At 46.8% G+C, this 20,439-nt stretch overlaps 1 protein-coding gene and 1 pseudogene across 2 annotated transcripts in view; one reads left to right on the top strand and one right to left on the bottom strand.

The window, feature by feature from the left end:
* The window catches only part of LMX1A (LIM homeobox transcription factor 1 alpha), a gene marked incomplete at both ends in the record, with an annotated part of 149,734 nt that overhangs the window by 55,196 nt on the left and 74,099 nt on the right, over nucleotides 1–20,439 (top strand). The gene's annotated exons all lie outside the window — the stretch shown is intronic.
* The window catches only part of LOC307048600 (small ribosomal subunit protein uS10-like), a 30,299-nt pseudogene continuing 29,166 nt past the window's right edge, over nucleotides 19,307–20,439 (bottom strand). Inside the window, exon 3 of the transcript in view lies at nucleotides 19,307–19,696. The product of the transcript in view is annotated as a small ribosomal subunit protein uS10-like (transcript). The remainder of the gene's footprint in view (nucleotides 19,697–20,439) is intronic.

The following is a 20,439-nucleotide window of genomic DNA, read 5'->3' as shown; positions in this document are numbered from 1 at the left end:
TTAGAAGAGAAAAACTGCACTTTCAATGGCAACTTGGAGCATCTGATTGCTTCAACAAATCTCGGTTGGAAAGCCATTTTGGAACTAATTAAAAATAAAGAGAAGAGGCCATATTTTTCAAATGTGTGTCCTGTGTGTGCATGTGTGTGTGTCTCTGTGTGTGTGTGTGTGTGTATTTAAGCAAGTTAAAAGAACTCACAAGCAAGTTAGATTTTATCAGTTTCTGTTTATGTATGTATTTTGAGTGGGATTGCTAAACTGGATTTTTAGTCAATTCTCTCAAGGTTTCAACTATTTCCAACCAGACTTTTCTAGCCAAAGAAATATTTAGGTGGAGAGAAGAATAAACATGCAATATTTTCTCCTGTTGTTCAGGGTGGTGCCCCAGACTTGGTGTGCAGATTTCAGGTCCATATGTTCGATTGGCTCCTACCAGCCACGTGAACTTTATGTTTATCCCGGCTCTCCTCCCATCTGCCCCTGGGGAGGGAGTTTTCTCCTGGGCTTGCGGCTGAGAACCGCCACTTGGAGAATGTTTGCCTTAAAGAGCTGGGAACCCCTGCCTTTTCATTTATGGATTTGATATCCAGTGTTTCACCCTCTCTCTTGAGGAGAAAAGTATCTCCATTTTTACATATAAGTAGGTGGAATTTACTATTATCCACTGATCACGCACTTCGATTTTTTTTTTTTTTTTCCAACACAGCACAAGCTTTATTCAGTGGCCAAAGAATGGAGAAGCGGGAACTAAGTTCACAGGTCAACTTCTGATTTTGGTTTTGACGTGGATTCCCTTGTCCTTGGGAGGCCTGGGAGCTTATATTTGGCAGTGGGAGAAAAATGAAACTTCATGCTTGTTTAGGTGATATCATTAGATTCTTTCTTTTTAAAAAATCATTATATTTGATTATAAAAGGGCTTCATATTTATTATAAAGAATTCAGAACACGTCAAACATCATGAAGAAGAAACTAAAATCATCTATCATCTCACTTTCCAGAAATCTCTACTAATGTTTGGATTCCAGCCTCCCATATCCCATGGTTTTTTTTTCCCTCTGCCTATGTATTTTTGTAGGGATCATATTATAACATTTTATAATCTGCTTTCGCATTTGACAATTTATCATGAACACTTTCTCGTGTCATTAAAAGTTCTTTCACATTTCCAACATTGTTTAAATGGCTGCATAATATTAAATTGAATTTATGTACCATATTATCCAGGTGTTGGACATCACTGATTTTCTTTTCTTTAGGGATTCGGAGCTGAAACTCATGGATAGGTTTCAGATTGGCATCCATGAATCCTCTGTAATTGCATGCAAACATTCACGCACATTTGATTTTTATGGGGAGAAGGACCATATCTTTTATTAGAGAGTCAAAGGCTTAATTGCTGAAGGGTCAAAAATGGAGGAGACATTTACTTAAGTCAAATTCCTAGAAGGGAAATTACTGGGTCTAAATGGTCTGTACACTACCACCAGCAGTATCTAAGGGTGCTTGTTTCCCTGCACCCTGGCCAACCCTGACCAACCAGGACCAGCCCTCGGCATTACCCCATTGAAATTTGTTTGTTTGTTTGTTTGTTTTGTTTTGTTTTTTGTGGGCCTTCTGGTGTGAGGTGGTTCCTGCTGGGTTTCTCACATTTTTATGATGTGGGCCTCCTGGTGTGAGGTGGCTCCTGCCTGGTTCCCATCCACTTGGTGATGCGGGCCCTCTGGTGTGCGGTGGATCCTGCTGAGTGCCTCATCCCCTTGGTGAGGCCCTCTGGTGTGACGTCACAACTGCTGGGTTCCACACATTTTTATGATGTGGGCCCTCTGGTGTGAAGTCACTCCTGCCTGGTTCCCATCCCCTTGGTGATGTGGGCCCTCTGGTGTGAGGTGGATCCTGCTGGGTGCCTCATCCCCTTGGTGATGTGGGCCCTCTGGTGTGAGGTGGATCCTGCTGGGTGCCTCATCTCCTTGGTGATGTGGGCCCTCTGGTGTGAGGTCACTTCTGCTGGGTTTCTCACCTTTTTATGATGTGCCCATTGAGATATATCATCAGGTTATTACTCATTGTACTGGCTCTTTACTTGTAATTTACCCTCAAGCATTGTTGAGTTAGTGCTGCAGTTGGAGTCACAAGCACCCCAAAATGCTGAGGTGTTTGCCGAGGTTCAGCTGAAAGAGCCTGGGTTTGTAACTAGAAGATCTGGGTTTGTGTTCTGTGTCATCATGGCCACTTCCCTTGCTGGGTGGGCCAGACAGTGTGGTGGGTAGGAACTTGGTCGCTAGGTTCAGACTTGATCGTGTTTCCACTTGGTGCCTCTGCTTCCAGCTGTGTTACCTTGCACAGGGTGTGTAAGCACTCTGTGTCACAGTTCCCTCATTTATAGAATAAGGGTCTAACATTAGTGCCCATTTCACTTGCAGGGCTGTAGTGAAGACCAGCAAGAAAACCCTTGTATGGCACTTAGCTTTGTGTCTAGTGTGTAGCGCGTGCTCATCATTCATTACCAATCACTGTGGGGTGTACCATTCTTCAGGTCATTTCCTCTCTCTGAGTCTTAGTGCTGATGTTGAGAATCATAGCCTTTTAGAGTTGGAAAAGGTCTTAATGATCTTCAGCCCACATCTCTTTTTACAGATGAGATAACTGGGTTAGGCGTGGTGATGTGACTTGCCCACATTGAAACAGGGGTGATCATGCCTCCTTGTTCAGAGGATTCAGAGGACCAAATGTCGAGTGTGAAGTTCTTTCAAACTCCTACACATTAATCCGATGTTAATTAATAATGCACTGTCTGTATGACCCCTGAAAAAAAATAAAACTCAATAGAAATTGGCTAAGTGGAACTCTAATTGGTTAAATGGATGCTTCTTTAAGTCCTTTGTTCCCCTGAGGACACCTGCATATAGCTTTGACCCAATAAGTGTTTTTGATATTGCCAATGAGTACGTAAATCCCAAGACACCAGGCTGGTGTAGAGGGTCATCTCTATCCCTGGGTTGCATTTGCTTGTCTGTGTAAGTTCCTGGGTCTTGTTCATCTCTGAGAACCAACACTTTGCACACATTTTGAGGGAATGAGCAAACGAATGATTATATATCTAGAAGAAATAAAGGAGAATGATTTTCATCATCAGGTGTTTTTTAAAGTACAAATCAATCAGACCTGTTATCTGGTAGGTGTGGATTGATGCCACAGTCTGAGCACTCCTGCTGCACAGGTGGCCTTCCAGGTGAGAGGCTGCCTGCTCTACTCTGTATGGGCCTTAGAACCCCCTCACTTGTCTAACCTGTGTTTTACTTCCCTCTCTGCCTTTTGGTGTATAACAACTAATCCTACCACTGATTCACTTTCCTGAGCCTGGCTTCCAACTTTTAACACAGACCCCTCAGTGCGGTTCTCAGAGCTTTTATTTATTTTTAATTTTTATTTTTATTGGAGTATAGTTGCTTTACAATGTTGTGTTAGTTTCTGCTGTACAACGAAGTGAATCAGCTATATGTATACATATATCCCCTCCCTCTTGGACCTCCCTCCCACCCCCCCCCCCAGCCCACCCATCTAGGTCATCACAGAGCACCGAGCTGAGCTCCCTGTGCTAGACAGCAGGTTCCCACTAGCTATCTGTTTTACACATGGTAGTGTATATATGTCAATATGAAAACAATGTTTCCAGAATGGGCAACTATGATTTAGAGCTGCTGTGAGAGAGATGTTCCCGGTAGCTGTGCTCATTTTGATTCACTCCACAGTGTTCATTGCAGCACTGTTTACAATAGACAGGACATGGAACTAACCTATACGTCCATTGACAGATGAATGGATAAAGAAGATGTGGCACATATATACAATGGAATATTACTCAGCCATAAAAAGAAACAAAATTGAGTTATTTGTAGTGAGGTGGATGGACCTAGAGTCTGTCATACAGAGTGAAGTAAGTCAGAAAGAGAAAAACAACTACTGTATGCTAACGCATATATATGGAATCTTAAAAAAAAAAAAAGGTACCGATGAACCTAGCTGCAGGGCAGGAATAAAGATACAGATATGGAGAATGGACTTGAGGACATGGGATGGGATGGGGAAGCTGGGGCGAAGAGAGAGTAGCATTGACATGTATACACTACCGAATGTAAAATAATTAGCTAGTGGGAAGCAGCAACGTAGCACAAGGAGATCAGCTTGGTGCTTTGCAATGACCTAGAGAGGTGGGATAGGGAGGGTGGGAGGGAGGCTCAAGAGGTAGGGGATATAGGGACATATGTATGCATATGGCTGATTCACTTTGGTGTACAACAGAAACTAACACAGTATTGTGAAGCAGTTATACTCCAATAAAGATCTATTTAAAAAAAGAGAAAAAAGAAAAGAAAATCCCCAGAATCCTGCAGAAACATGATGCCAAATCCTGCTTTTTATAGTTGGTTTATGTTGGTTGTCTTTCAAAGCCAAAAGGAAGTGTGACTGCCTTTGCAAGGCATCACTGCCCATCTTAGTCAGCTGTGAGCAGCCGTACAGAAGAGTGGTTGGGAGTACAGGTTCAAATCCCAGTTCCACCACTTACTAGCTGTGTGATATCAGGAAAGTTATTTCTCCTCTCTAGCCTGTTTCTCATGTATAAAATGAAGATGATGACAGAACTGACCTTGTGAGGTTGAAATGAGGACCAAAATGTTTAAAACAGTACTTGCCACAAGTAAGCATTCAGGATTAAGCATCATCATTATTTTTAATAATAATAAGAGAAGCACACTTGGCCACACTAAAAGTCATAGATGATTAGATATTGTCCAGTTCACTTGCCTCATTTTCTAAATGAGTGATGGGCCCAGACTCAGTCAGCTGGTACATCACATACATGGAAAGAGGCAAGCCCAGGCCCTGAACCCTCCTCTTCACCTCTAAGCTAGGGACAGAGATATGCTACTACTTTACATCAGTGTTTCACATACCTTTGATCGGTTTCTCCATTCTGATGGTCACATCTTTAAAGCCACCACCTGTGCATTATATCTCCATCAGTGCCTAGGACTGTGCTGTAGACCAGAAGTTGGCATTCAGCATTAGCTGGCTGCTGGGCTACTCAAGCATGGGGCTGTGCAAATTGGAGTTATTGCTAAAATGGAGAGTATTAGCAACGTCTGGAGTGTGTAGGGTAACGATAATAAAATTCTTAGATCTTATATTAGTAACTTTAAACCATTTTAACTGTGAGCAATGGAATGGGCAGTTATATAAAATGGTGGGTTTTTTTTAGTTTTCTAAGAGTTTATTTGATCCATAATGAATGTGTGTTTTTTTGTTGTTTTTTTACTTTATATAACATTATTTTATTTATTTATTTATTTTTGGCTGTGTTGGGTCTTCATTTCTGGGTGAGGGCTTCCTCCATTTGCGGCGAGTGGGGGCCATTCTTCATCACCGTGCGCGGACCTCTCACTGTCGCGGCCTCTCCCGTTGCTGCAGACGCACAGGCTCAGTAGTTGTGGCTCACAGGTCTAGCCGCTCCACGGCATGTGGGATCTTCCCAGACCAGGGCTCGAACCCGTGTCCCCTGCATTGGCAGGCAGATTCTTAACCAATCTCTTGTGGAATCCTGCTTACTGCAGTACCGCAGGGAATGCCATGCTGCACTGAATTTGTGTATTTTATTTTTTTATTTTTTTTTGCGGTACGCGGGCCTCTCACTGTTGTGGCCTCTCCCGTTGCAGAGCACAGGCTCCGGACATGCAGGCTCAGCGGCCATGGCTCACGGGGCCAGCCGCTCCGCGGCATGTGGAATCTTCCCAGACCGGGGCACGAACTTGTGTCCCCTGCATCGGCAGGCGGACTCTCAACCACTGCGCCACCAGGGAAGCCCAATTTGTGTATTTTAAATAATGGTTTCTTTTAAAAACATTTTCCTTTTTCACATTTATTACGTATGTCTTTAATTCATCTGGAATTTATATTTGAATATTTAGTCCATCTAGTCTTTCCTCACTGAATTGCATTGCTCTTTCTATCACATATAATGTCCCTATGTCTACATTGGTCTATTTTTGAGACTTTTTTGTTCATTTTTCTATTTTTCCAACTCTGTGCTAATGCCACACTTTCTTAATTGTTGTAGATTTTTATAAATTTTGCTAGCTGTTTCTATCACAAAAGGTAAGGTAAACAAGGAGTCCTGGTCATCATCTGATCTGGGTAAGAGTGCCCTTTGCCAGCCTCCAACCCTCTACTGTAGAAGTCAAAAACCTCAGTGCAACCAGCCTCCATCCAGCCGTACAGCGTCTGTCAGCAGGAGCCCTGGAAATCTTCCCATGAGATGCAGTTAAAGTGGTGGTATTTAAGCAGAAGCTGGTTATAAATTTAGCAGAGATATTGGAAAAAGAAGGCTAGAATAAAGGAACTCCATAACCTTTAGTCCAGTGGTTCTCAGGCATTACCATGCATCAGAATCACCTTGTTAAAACAGGCTTGATAAAACATGGATTGCTGGGCTTCACCCCCTGAGTTTCTGATTCAGAAGAGAGGAAAGGGCAAGAATTTAGTTTTCTAACAAGTTCCCAGGTGATGCTGATGGGCTGGGGACCACACTTTGAGAACCTCTGCTCTAACATCTCTTAAGTCTGAGAGTCTGTAATCCTTAACACTCCTTGAGAGGCTCTTGTTGTCTGCTGTGTTCTCAGCACCTAGCACAATGTTTGACCCATAGTAGGTGTAGTGGTCTGAAGATGTCCCCACAAGCACATCAGGTCCTAAACCTTACAACCCGCCAGTGTGATCTTATATGGAAAAAGGGTCTTTGCAGATGTGATTTAAGATAAGGATCTGAGATGAGGAGATTATCCTGGATTATCCAGAGGGACCCTAAATGCCATCACAAGTGTCCTCATAAGAGACAGAGAGAGGGCTTCCCTGGTGGCGCAGTGGTTAAGAATCCACCTGCCAGTGCAAGAGACATGAGTTCGAGCCCTGGACCGGGGAGATCCCACATGCTGCAGAGCAACCAAGCCCGTGCGCCACAACTGCTGAGCCTGCGTTCTAGAGCCCGTGAGCCACAACTACTGAGCCAGCTTGCCACAACTACTAAAGCCCACGCGCCTAGAGCCTGTGCTCCGCAAGAGAAGCCACTGCAATGAGAAGCCCGCACACCACAACGAAGAGTAGTCCCCGCGCGCCGCAACTAGAGAAAGCCCACGTGTAGCAATGAAGACCCAACACAGCCAAAAATAAAATAAATAAATTAATTAAAAAAAAAAGAGACGGAAGGAGATTACACACACACACACACACACACACACACACACACACACACACAGATGATGTGAAGACAGAGGCAGAGATTGGAGTAATGCAGCCATAAGCCAAGGAATGTCAGCAACCACCAGAGCTAGAAGAAGCTTTTTCCCTTGAGTCTCTGGAGGCAGTGTGACTCTGCTGATACCTTCCTTTCAGCCTAGTGAAACAGATTTCATACTTCTGGCCTCCAGAACTATGCGGGAATAAATTTCTGCTGTTTTAAGTCATCAAGTTTGTGCTAATTTGTCACAGTGGCCATAAGAAATGAGTATAGTAAGTATTCAGTAAACATCAATGAAGTGAATCTAGATGCAGGTATTAGGATGCCCATTTAACTGATACATAAACTGGGGGCTTGATGTATCTGGTCCAAGTACTGTACATGTTTACTGCAAGGGAGACCCAGATCTGTCACTTGCTTCAGTTTCCATTCCTCCAGCCTGGTGGTTTTCACCCCCAGTTGCTCATTAGCACAGTTAAATTTGAATCCCTGGCCATGGGGCCTATGCTTTGTTATTTTTTAAAAGTTCCTCAAGTAATTCTAATCGATAGCCAGGGTTGAAACGGCTGAGACCAGGCTCGTCATAGAATCTGGCCGATCCTCACGATGACTATTAAGGGAGGCTCTGAGTCTGCAAAGTACTCCTATAAAATTTAACCTCCACCGCGGCCCTCTGAGGCAGGCAGGGTGGGTGCTGTCCTCTTTTTCCAGATGAATTATGAGGCCAAGGAGAAGTTAGATGATGCAGAGTGGCTGGTCCTCCACCCAGACTCAGACCTCTGACCCACACCCAGCGCTGCTTGTACCGTGTGGCACGTCACCAGCCCAAGCAGTAATTTGTGATTGTGTGCACCTAATGCCATATGCATGGATTGTTGGTCCTGAGATTCTGGACATTGGAAACAGGAACACTTTTGTATATTGAATCACTTAAAATGTGTGATGGGAGAACAGGTCGGTGAGCTTTGAGGCTAGGGAAACTTAGTGACATTTCTTCAGAAGGCATTTCCAATTCATCCCACATCAGTTCCTGGGGCACTTTGCATCTGACTCTTTGGCCAGGCTTGGGTGCCCAATGGCCCCAAATATGTGTTAGCATGCTCATCAGCCCTAGGATCCCATCTGGGGACAATTCGATCCGCAGTGCCATTTTGTTTGTATAAATATCAGGGCTGCTGGCTCTCGTTTTCCATCAATGATCAGAGAAAAGTAGTCGACCACACTTTTTAGGGACTTTGGGTCCGTGGTTTTTAAGGTGTATCAACAGTACCCCTCCTCTAACTCCAGATGGACACATAATCATAACTTCATAAATGTAACCACAAAAGATTAGATGAAGGCACAGGGCAAGGAGGCAGAGTCTCTGGTGTGGGTGTTTTGAAAGACACCCCCTGCAGGGGGCCAGAAGCCTGTTTGCTCTGTCCACTTGGCCCAGCTGCCAGCTCCTATGATTCACTCTGCCAATCGGATATTACCTAGTGATTTTTATGGAGTTAAAGCTAAAGGAAATTTGAGGAAGAGATCACTTCCTCTATTTTAATTAGAGTTCTGAGACTGCACCACTGCACATCTATAGCAGACTGGCTGCTGGGCCAGCACTGAGGCCCCTTGAATTTTAAATATCTGGAGAGGTTTATTTGAAGAGCTGGGTCATGACTGCCGCTGCCGAGTGAGTGTGTGTGAGCACGCGCACACACACACACACACACACACACACACGCAGGCATGGTGTACCTCGTACAGATGTTTGAACAGTCCCTGGAGAACACACATTTTGTGTTGTAATAAAGGAAAACACAGTCCTCAGCTGTAACCTAGGAGACATGGGATCCCACCAGAGATGGAATCTAACCGCATCTTGGCTGCTTGCAGGAGCAGCCCAGGAGGGCCTTTCCTCCTGCAGGCGTCCCATTGCCTTGTAGTTCCCGGTGGCAGCTGCCTGCTGTTCGCTCACACATAAATCCCTGGGGAGAAATAAGAGCTAAGTGGTTGTTACAAAGGGGCGAAGGCTTTGACTCCCACGGCTGGTCACAGAAACGTTTCTGGCTCTAACACACGACAGGCACTGCTCATAAGAAGACACCTTTCTGCCCCTCACCTCTGAGCATATTTTGGAATCACAGGACTGGAAGGGGACTCAGTGGGTGGGGACCACCTACCCATTCCCCCAGTGCCTGTCAATTCTTCCTCTGTGTTGGCCCAGCCCGGGAGAGCTGTCCACCCAGGCCCCAACGTGGGATGGGCATAAATATTGTTATCTCCATTTAATAATGTGGTGCTAGAGCGTATTTGTTCCAGGGGAAATGACAGCGGTTTTAAGCCTAGTGACTTGGAGGTGATTTAACCCCCCTCATCTCTATTTGTTTAACACACTTCAGTTTTATTATTCGGTTTTCATACAGGAAGTTAATGAATAACTCAGTCTGGCTCTATGGCTCTACAACCAAACAAGGGACCCTGGCTGGGAGTTCATTCTCAGGACAGGCGTACCTCGATTTACACAACAGTGGCATTCTTGGGAAATTGGCTCTACATCAGATATTTGAAATAAAAGAGTTTTTAGAGGAATTTAGTGGTCAATTGGTTTGTTGTCATTGTTACTTGTTTGCTGTTGTTTAGTAAAACCAAGAACATGGATAACTTTCCCCTAATTGACTTCTATAGATTTGTTGGGAATAGAGTATTCCTCAACAAGACTCTTGTATTTTCAAGACTCAGGCGGCAGGTGTGGCCCGTGTAGGAGGTGTTGCCTGGGAGGTGAAGGAAACAATACTGTTAGCGTCTAGAATTTTGGGATGGGAGACCTGGGTGGGAAGACCCAGCTTCACTCTTCCTGGACCAATAACTGGAGTCTACCAGAGCTCTGGAACACAAAGGAACAAAAGAGTTAACAGACGTAACTCGCTGAGGGCCCAGTTCCAACTAAATCTTGTCACTGCCTCATTTTTGGCAAATTAGTTTCTGAATTTGGGCTTCTCTCTTTAGGAGAGGGGTAGTCCATACGCCAATTTACCTACTGGGAGTGGAGTGAGAAGGACTTCGGTGCTTCAGGCCCCAGGGAGAAATGAATTTCCTTGTATGTGAAGAGGAATTCTCAAGTCACTGATCATATTCTGCCACCGGAATAGTCTTTAGGGTCTGATGAATTGGGCTGCATCAGATGGATTTTATGGAGGCAGCCTGGCCCACACTACCTGAGGCAGCTGCCTAGGCAGGGACTAGGGGGTCATTTAGACAATTCGTGGTTTGCATTTTTAGAGTTTCTGTGCTTCCTATTATCAAGACAAATACAATGGGGCATTCTTTTATTTTTCCTATTAACCTCGTCTTACTATTAATTCCCATTGCATGTATCTCCTGGAGTTTAACCTAGTTGGGTGATAGAAGGGGCAGAGAGATGGAGGATTTAAGGTAGATACACCTTGGAATCTTCAGTACTTAAGAGCTGCTGCTTCCCTTCCAGCATCAAATAGTCTTTGTAGACACAATCGTGCAAATGCTCAGAGCACCTCTTACAGGTAGTTAAAAATGCAAAAGGGGTTGTCTTCAGAGCTGGAGAGGCTGCAGTTGAATCCTGGTGCCACATGTGATCTGTCTGGTCTCTGGCAATGTGCTTTTGTAAACCTCAGTTTCCTTACCTGTAAAATGACTCTACAGTAATGACACTGCAGGATTCTTGAGGATTAAAGGAAAGTATGGAAAGTGCTAAGTTTAGTGCCTGGTACATGGTGGGTACTCTCCCCTCCACCCTAGATACTCTTGTTCCATCTTTCCTGAATCAAGGGAAACTGAGGCACAGAGACGTCAAGGGAACTTGATCAAGGCAAAGCCGAGTGTAGAATCCTGATTCTGGTTTTTGAAGCTGTGTGCTTTCATTGCCCAAGTACACAGCGTTGGGGTAATTTAGACCTGTTGAGGGTCCCTCACGAAATGAGTCAAAGGAACTGGCAGGTCGACCCACTCTGGCTCTTCCCTAGCTCCTGTCTTCCTGGTGTGACCTCTGAGGTCCATTAGGGCACTTTCTGCACAGATCCAGAGTCTGCCAGGAGGAAAAGAAGGACACCTATATTTACTCAGTGTCCACGTAACGGGTGCTTTACATAAGTTAACTCATCTAATACAAGAACCTTCCAGGGTGGGAATTATTGAACCTAATTTTATAGATGAGGATATTAAGGTTTGGCGGTTTTAGGTAATTTGTCACAGAAGTAGTGAAAATGGTGACGGGAGGGGTCAACTCAACCCCCTGGACTTGAGACAACAGCCCTGCTGCCAACCTCACCTCCCCCTGTACAGTGACTGCTCAGGGGTCCTGCCTCCTCTTGGACTGAGCCTTTGAGTCTGGATAAGTCCTGTTTTTTTTTTTTTTAACTGGCCAAGGAGAGGGGCTGCCATTTCTCTAATTAGCTAGTCACACTCTGACGGACTCCAGAAAGCGGCATCACATGGCTGGCAAAGGTGGGACATCGCATAGCCCCTGCCCTTCCTCCCAGTTTCACTCCAGACAACAGCCACCTCAGACATACAAGGGCCCATCAGGCCAGAGGAGGAGTTTGAAAAAGAAGCTTACAGTGCTTCTGTTAGTAACCCGTTGCTGTGTTTAACAACCGTCCTGGCTAGAAACACTTCCCTACTTGCAGCCTAAGCCCAGCCCATCAGGCGGAGCCCGTTCCCTTTCATTTGGTCCTCGTTGGAGATGGTGAACAGCTGGTCCTCACGGGCTCCTTACTAATCCTTCATGGGAAAGCCCATATGCATGCATTCACCTTGGAGATTTCAGCCTTCTCTTGTCTTCTGGGCAAGAAGACTATCCTCCCTGGCAGCCCTGAGACACAGAGCAACTCTTGACCAGAAAGGGCCTGCGGCCTCTCGGAACTGTCCCTTATTTCTTTTCAGAATGGTCCCTGGTTTTGTGGGTATCATGGGAAGGGACAAGAAGAATTATAGAGTGATAGTGTTTAGACTGGAAGGAATGTGACATGCTATCTCATCCACATCTCATTTTACAGAGGGACCTCATCCCACAGGTCCAGACTCACTCAGCTTGGGTAGTAAGTAGGGAATAGAGTTCTTGCAGAACTTTCTCTCCCTGAGGATTTCCTTCCAGGTGTGGGATGGGCCATAACTGTGAAGTGGAGATGAGAATTCTTTCATTTTCCTCATTGGATCCCTGCATCCTGGCTGGAGATCCTGCTGCGCATTGCACATGAACATTTAAATCTGAGAAATACATTTATTCTTTTTAAGAAGAGTACTCTGGGTGTGTGGCTAAGGTTTAAAGGACATTCTTCCAAACATCAAGCCCTTCTTACCTGTCAGAGCTTGGCAAGGTCAATTTCCATTTTTCCTGTCAACCCATTTCACAGATGGAGAGACTGAGACCCTCTGGTTCTCCTGAAGGCCATGGGTGTTTACCCCCTTTGGTAGCTCGTGGTGCTGGGGGCCATTGCAGGCCAGTCAGAAATCTGAACACTTTCTGCCAGGTCCCTACACGCTCTTCTCTGCGGGAAGGAAGATCACCCAGATGGAGCCTGCCTTTCTTCCCACCTGGGTGCCCAGGCGGGCACTGTGCGGCCAAGGCTTTATAAAGGGAAGGACTTGCGTGCTCTGGCAAACCTGCTTGCGCTCAGCAGAGGTGCCCATAAATCTTGCTGAAATCAAATGCTTTAAAAGAGGAGGAAAGTTTAAGAGGCCCTGTGGGCATATTCTAATCAGTGCTCGCTAATATCAGCCAGCTCGGATTTAGAATGTGGTGTTCCCAGCGGAGGGGGCCTGGGTAGGCACCATGTAAAATGCCGCCGGCTGTAATTAACTCTGACCTCCTCCGCCTGCCGGCTCCTGGCTCTTAATATTAGCTTTGACTCCCAGAATGAGCCTTCCGTGTTTGTTGTTGGGATGCGTTCTTTAAAATTCATGGCTAGCAGCCCTTCTTTCGCTCCCATCCTGACCCAAAATACACACACACACCCTGAGCCAAGGTGATCGATGGTATCAAATGAAATCAATAATCAGGTAGATCTTCGCAGTCACTGAAAATTCCATTTATCTCAATAATGCCAATAATCCCTACATTTATAGCTTATACTTTACAGTGTGCAAAGTGATTTCATATATTTCATTGCTCCTCATTACAACCCTTTCAGGTGGGCAGGGCTGGTAGTATGTTCATCCACCAGATGAGAAAAAAACAAAGGCCAGAGAGGGGGACGGGTGTTTGGCATCCCCTGTGTAGTGAGTGGCTGAGCCCCTGATTCAAACTTAGGTCTTTCGATCTCAAAACTGTTCCTTAAATACTGGTGTTCAGATGGACCATAGAGATAGTTTGTCATGATGGAGGTTGGGGTGAGGGGGAGCGAATTTGGTCTTTTCCTTACTTCTTGCCAATTGAGGCAATAATTATTCAGCAATTTCTTTCTTCTGCCTCCTGGCAACAAAAGGATATTAGACATAAAGTAAGCATAGGCTTGTGGTGTGTAATATCTTGTGGACAATGAGAATGATGAGAAAATTCTACCTAAACGTCTGTGACCATGAATGTGTGTTTGTGTGTATCTTATTGGCTAGAAGAGCCATACATTTGAAAATGTTCTGAGAACCTGCTACATGCTGGGCTCTGTTCTGGCCACTCAGATGTGATATCTCTGTTCATTGAGTTACATTAGAGCTGGAGGAGACAAACCAGGATAAAGATGCAAATAAGAAAAACAGTGCTATGTAGGGTGATGTATAGAGTGACCAGATGGGTACTTTAGGGTGGGTGATCAGGGGGCCTATTGGGGCTGAGATCTGAATGCCAGAAGGAGCCATCCATGTAAGGGAGGAGGAGGAAAGGGGAGGGGGAGGGTGAAGAGGGAGGGGGAGGAGGAGGAGGAGGAAAGGGGAGGGGGAGGAGGAGGAGGGGAGGAGGGGGAGGGGAGGGGGAGGAGGGGAGGGGGAGGAGGGGGAGGAGGAGGAGGAGGGGTGGGGGTGGGGGAGGAGGGGAGCAGAGGGGAGGGGGAGGAGGGGAGGGAGAGGAGGAGGAGGAGGAGGGGAGGAGGAGGAGGAGGAGGAAAGGGGAGGGGAGGAGGGGGGAGGGGAGGAGGGGGAGGAGGGGAGGGGGGGAGGGGAGGGGGAGGAGGGGGAGGAGGGGAGGAGGGGGAGGGGAGGGGGAGGAGGGAGAGGAGGAGGAGGAGGGGTGGGGGTGGGGGAGGAGGAGGAGGAGGGGTGGGGGTGGGGGAGGAGGAGGAGGAGGGGTGGGGTGGGGGAGGAGGGGAGCAGAGGGGAGGGGGAGGAGGGGAGGGAGAGGAGGAGGAGGAGGAGGAAAGGGGAGGGGGAGGGGGAGGCAGAGGTGGCAGTGGTGCTGGTTGTTCCAGGCAGAAAATATGGCCAGTGAAAAGGCCCTGTGTTGGGAACAAGCTTGACCTATTTGAGCCCAGAAAGAAGGCAGTGAGGCTGGATCTGAGTGAAGGAGGGGAGAGTGGCATGATATGGGGTTGGAGTTGGTGGCAAGGATCAGACTGGAAGTTTAGTAAATCAGAATAGGGATTTTGGATTTTATTCCAAATCCAATCGGAAATCCCTGGAGGGCTTTACACAGGGGAGTGAGCTCTAATTTACATTTTCACAAAGACCCTCTGGCTGCCCTGTGGCAGAGTTTAGGAGGGCAAGAAGTGGAGGTACTAGTGGAGACAGTGAGAAAAGGAAGATCTCTGGACATGATTCAGAGGCCTCACGGGACTGGTTGACTTAGACGGTAGGGTGTGGAGGATAAAGTGACTCCTAGGTGGGTGGAGACCCCACTAACTGCCACGTGGACAAATTGGGGAGTAGACAGGGGCAAAGAGTTCTGCTTGGCCATGTGAAGTTTGAGATGTGTGTTTTACATCCAAGTGGAGATGTCAAATAGCATTTGGGTATGAGTTTGGAGTTTGGAAAAGTGTCAGAGATAGGGCTTTGGGATTCATCAGCCTGTAGATGGTATTGAAAACCATGGGGATGGATGGATGAATTGGGTAGAGTGTGTGGAGGGAGAGGAAGCAGAGGCCCAAGACCCAGGGTTTAGTCTCCAGCAAGAAGCAGGAGTGTCAAGGCAGGGGGCTGGGGGTAGAACACGCTATGAGCTTCCTTCTATCCGCTGCTGGAACCCCACTCAGCGGTTTCACAACTGTGGGCTATTGATCACCATGTCCTGAGTGAGAGGTTGATTTATCAGTGAAAACCCATTGCGATCTCTTGTGGGAAGACCCTTAAATTATGTGGATAGTTTAAAAGTCTGTAGAATCACTTATCAGTCAATAGGTAACTTACTGAACATACACTATTGGTTAGGTGGTATTATGGGCAATATAGCTTCATTTTCAGAGGACAGTGCATTGTGGCTTCACACACACACATACACATTTACACACATATGTGTGTGGTATTATTTGTGGGTCCATGTGCCTGAGTGGGCATTCTGTAACAGACAATCACTGTATACACATAAATGCAAAAATGCAGTTGCAGCCATCATCCGTAAAGCTTGCTTTCTGCTGTGTGGAGCCACCCTGAAAGTTCCTTTGTCCTCACCTCCAGCAATCCTAGAGTCTCTTCTGTCTCCTGGGGATGGAGCTGGACTCTGTTGTTAAGCTCTGTGTTTGACATGTTTCCTGGCTTCCATGTTTGCTGTGGTCACCTCTTAAATCTGCAAACCTGAATCGGTGAACATTTAGGTCAGCGGTCCAAGCAGACTTCAGCTCACAAACTGGTTGGAGGTTCTGGTCTGTGCTTTGGGGTTGGGTGTAGTTTGTCAGCTGCAACTTTTCAGTGGAGATGAGGGTTCAGGGAAGCCACATGCAAGAATCTTCAAGAACTAGAGTCTTGGAAATTTTTTAGGAAGTTTAATATCTTGCATTTGTGGATGAAAAATGTCACCTGCTATATCAGTAAACAAAGGATGTTGCAGCCATCAAACCATTAGCCACTGTAGCCGCCCCCAGCTATGCACTGTGAGGGGATTCAGGATGGAGGGAAAAGCAGGATGCTGGCCCTAGATAGTTAAGGTGCATATCAAAGGAGTGATTTTAATAAGCCTAGACTTTTGCATCTTCCCATACATAGGAAAGCGCTAAATTCATTTACTTGAGATGTCTGTTTTCTCTTTCATTAATAGTAATCTTCTGATGTTCCGACTACCTGATTTTTGTTGCAAAAACTCCTATATATCCTGGCCCCTCCCTTACCTCTTCAGAGCAGTCCCTCAGAGCTATCTGAGAGACTGCCTCCCGGGTGTAAGTCCTCAGCAAGTTTTCCGAATAAAACATAATTTAAATTTTAGGTTGTGCATTTTTTTTTTTCAGTCAACACATCTTTCTCAGAGGCAATGAAAATATTTTCTACTTCTTATCCCATTCACCCCTGAGAGAGCCCTGGAAGTTCAGTGAGAGTAGGAATTGTTATTCTGAGTTTATGGAGAAGGCCCCTAACAAAGAATCCCGTGTGAGGTCCCAGAGTTAGCAGGGGATGCTGGTGGGACTCTAGCCACCAGGGCCAGTTCTCCATATCTTGGAGTGAAGAGGTGCTTTCTCCTACAGGAAAAGTATTGCTCTCATGAAATTTGCAGAGTCCATATGTAAGGACCCCAATCTAGTCTCCAGACCTTTAATTCCTGTTCTCCACCAACTGTTACAAAAGGGTCCAACTAATACACGAATCCTGGGGTATTTGGGTACAGGATAAATGGGATAACATGGAGGGGGGAGGGGGAAGAAGGAGTGAAAGCTGTACTAAGTAACAGTGGAGTTCAATGACGTTTATGTTTGATCTGAGATCTATAAGCCCGCTTCCATACCTTTTGCCCTTTCTACCTAGCCTTATTATTCTGCAGCAAAAAACGGACTGGACCACTAAAACATGCCTACTAGTTTATCAAGCTGGCTTTCTACTTGGGTACACAAATGCTAGTAATACTAATGATAGCCATGGCTTTAAAAATAACACTGACAGTGGCATTTCCAAAAATAAAAAGAACTTCAAGTTTGAACTTTCACGATCCTGGTCATAGAAAGTCTACGACAGCACTGAATAAATGTAAGAGGTGTCATTTGAGGTGGAATGGTGAGACGTGGAGGTGAATTCCAGAACTCCACACCCTTCGTCTCTAAGCGGTCAGCCTGCAAACCGCTGAGGACCGGCCTCAGAAGATGGCTCGTCAGAGCAGGGGGCTTTGGGGTGGGGGGCAGTTGTTCTTCAGGGTTAGGATCAAATTTGAAAGCACCACCATTTACCTTGGTTGCTAAGCCCTCCTGAGCCCGAAGCGAGGAATTCTGATTGGCAGAATCTGTAGGAATTTAGACAAGGGGAACAGCACGGAAAAACGGGAAGCTTAGGATGGGGACCCTGGCTGCAAAGCAACTCAGTGCTTCAATAAGCCCGAATCTGCTGAGAATACATTTTACGAACATGCAGCTAAGTTGGCTGCCTTTGTTTGGGGGTTTGTTAAGCATTATCTAAAGAATGCCATGGTTCAGCCTGCTCGGTGTGAAGTCTAATTCTTCCCCTTTCTGGAGCCACGGCCTGGTGTGTTCAATTTTTCTCTCTCCGTAGGGCTGCAGGCGCTCTGGTACTCCAGCCAAAAAAACACTCATATTTTAGCAAGCTTAGTCCCAGTCTGGTTGCCAGGCAGTAAAACGAGCACTTGCCTGCCCCAGGAAGAGGGGGACCGCGAGATGGAACGGGGTCATGTAAACGGCTCACTCGAGCCCTCCCCCTAAATCTCCACTTGAGAGTCTTTGGGGCAGTTGATATGTTTATTGATGTGGAGAGACACTGCTGCATAGGCCCAAACTGTGGTCGTTTGTCAGAACTAATACTACAAATTATTTTTATTATTATAGAGATGCTAATCAGAGGATAAGTTTGCCCTCTGCCGCTTCTGGAGGGTGTTAGATACACTCATTTGACTGATGTGGTTCTGGATACGCAGCACGGACCCCATTTAACTAAAGGGCAAACTGAGGCATAAAGCAGCTGAGTTTCTTGCACTGAGAGAATAGATGAGTCAAACATCAGCATCCCGTTGCCCTCAAGGGAGGGCAGCATTGCAGGTGGAGTTCATGTATCTTCTCTCTGAGATCTTCTCTCCAGTTTCCCTGTGGTGCAAGAGGCTGCAGGAGAGATGCCCTTCAGTCCTGGAAATACTTCTCTGTGACTGATATTAAGAAGAGGGTGTGGGCTTCCCTGGTGGCACAGTGGTTGAGAGTCCGCCTGCCGATGCAGGGGACACGGGTTCGTGCCCCGGTCTGGGAGGATCCTGCGTGCCGTGGAGCGGCTGGACCCGTGAGCCATGGCCGCTGGGCCTGCGCGTCCGGAGCCTGTGCTCCTCCGCAACGGGAGAGGCCACAATGGTGAGAGGCCCGTGTACTGCAAAAAAAAAGAAGAGGGCACTGAGATAGGCCCTCTGGCTTTTCTTCCAAGTCTCTGCTGGAACAGGAAGCGGACTCGGGCCAGTGCTTGCTGACTGCAGTGCTACTTTCCAGGGACAAGACCTCTGCCCACTGGATGAAGTCCACACCCATTTATTTTTCACAGACCGTGGAGTTCCCGTCAGGGAAGAACCGAGTTCAGCCACGACTGGACAAGTCTGGTGAGTTTGTGACCCACAGTGGAAAGGCTCCTAGTTCTGGCCTGGAACTCACTGACCCAGGAAAACGTGCTGAATGCCCACAGGATGTACAGCTGGTGGTGGACATTTAACTTCCGAGCTCCTCAAGCCCAAATTCCAGAAGAGGCCCTCACAAACAGAGAGGAGGCTGCCTCCTTTGTCTCCTGCCTGGTGCTCTCGGGGCTGAGGTTCCCCGTGGGCCTCAGATAAAAAGACTCACGCCTCACCTTCAGGACCCTCGGCACTGGGTCCCCTTTAACGCTCTGATGCCTTCCTCTTGGCCTGCAGGTGAGTTTTCTCTGGGTGAAGGCTTTTTGATGCTGTGCTCCCCACTGAGGGCCTGTGTACTGAATTTTTTTTTAAACAACTGATTATCAATTTATTAAAAATGTTGATTTAAGCATCTGCATTGGTGACTTCAACCTCGACTCCTGGCTCAATACTGATGGAAGTGATCTGCTTGACAATCTCAGGAGGCCTGTGCAGGTCAGTGAGTCGCCTGTGGATCCTCATCTGGAAACAATTCCAAGTCTTAGAACCTTCACCACCAGGAGTTTTCCTTGTAGTCATTCTCAGAGTCTTGGTAGGCATCCGAACCGGTCCTTTCACTTTGGGATTCTTTTCCTTCGCACCTCTGATCAGGTCAACACATACCTTCTCCAAAGACTTCACGTTGCGGCTGGTGAGGGTGATTCTAACCTGGTGAATTGCCACGCCACCTCTGGCTCCACGGAAGTCTTTCTGGTATCTGTAAAAGCTATGGCTGCGGCGTGGCTTCCTGACGGACTTGTTCCTCAGTGGGGGTGAACAGCGGTGAGGCAGGGACAGGAACGGGTGGCCCGAGGCTCTGCTGCAGTGGCGACCGCATCTTCCTCAAAGAGCCTGTGTACTGAATTTTATCTTGTCCTGCCACCTCCCATCCAACTGCCAGTCAAACCAGGAGGTAGTCCAGAATCGGATGGTATGGACTAGCCCCGGGGCATATGGAACCAGTGAGGTTTGGAGACACTGCAGGTGAAGAGGGAGGACAGCAAGAGAGAGGATGCAGCAAGCGGGCAGAGAGAGAACACCTGTGGCAGGGAAATTCCTGTGTTTGATGAAGAGCTTGGCGTGATGGAGGTGCCGGGAAGAAGTGAGGGGATGTGAGAAAGGTTGCTCTGAAAGGCAGGAGAAACCTACTGAAGGAGAGCCTGGATTATCGTCACTTTTCATTCTTTCATAGAGTGGCTGTTGAGTGTCTCCTGGGTTCCAGGCGCAGTGCTAGATTCTCGGCATACAAAAACTAATAGGGCACAGCCACATGCTAGATGTTGATAGCTAGATGCCTCCAAGACAGTTAAATGTGGTGAGGTTATGGACCTCTCTGAGAATGTGACGTAAACTAGGACAGTAAGGCAAGGTGGTTTCGTGAGCGGGGGCTCTGCAGCTAGAGCCCCTGGTTTGAATCCTGGCTCCACCGCTGGTTGGTTCTGTGACCTCAGCAAGTTATTTAGCCTCTTGGTACTACTGTTTCCCCATCTTTAAATGGA

Source organism: Hyperoodon ampullatus (genome assembly GCF_949752795.1).
Source record: "Hyperoodon ampullatus genome assembly, chromosome: 2".
In the NCBI taxonomy this organism is placed as follows: domain Eukaryota; kingdom Metazoa; phylum Chordata; class Mammalia; order Artiodactyla; family Ziphiidae; genus Hyperoodon; species Hyperoodon ampullatus.
The sequence above is the reverse complement of the archived record's forward strand: the minus strand, read 5'-3'. Positions and strand labels throughout refer to the sequence as shown.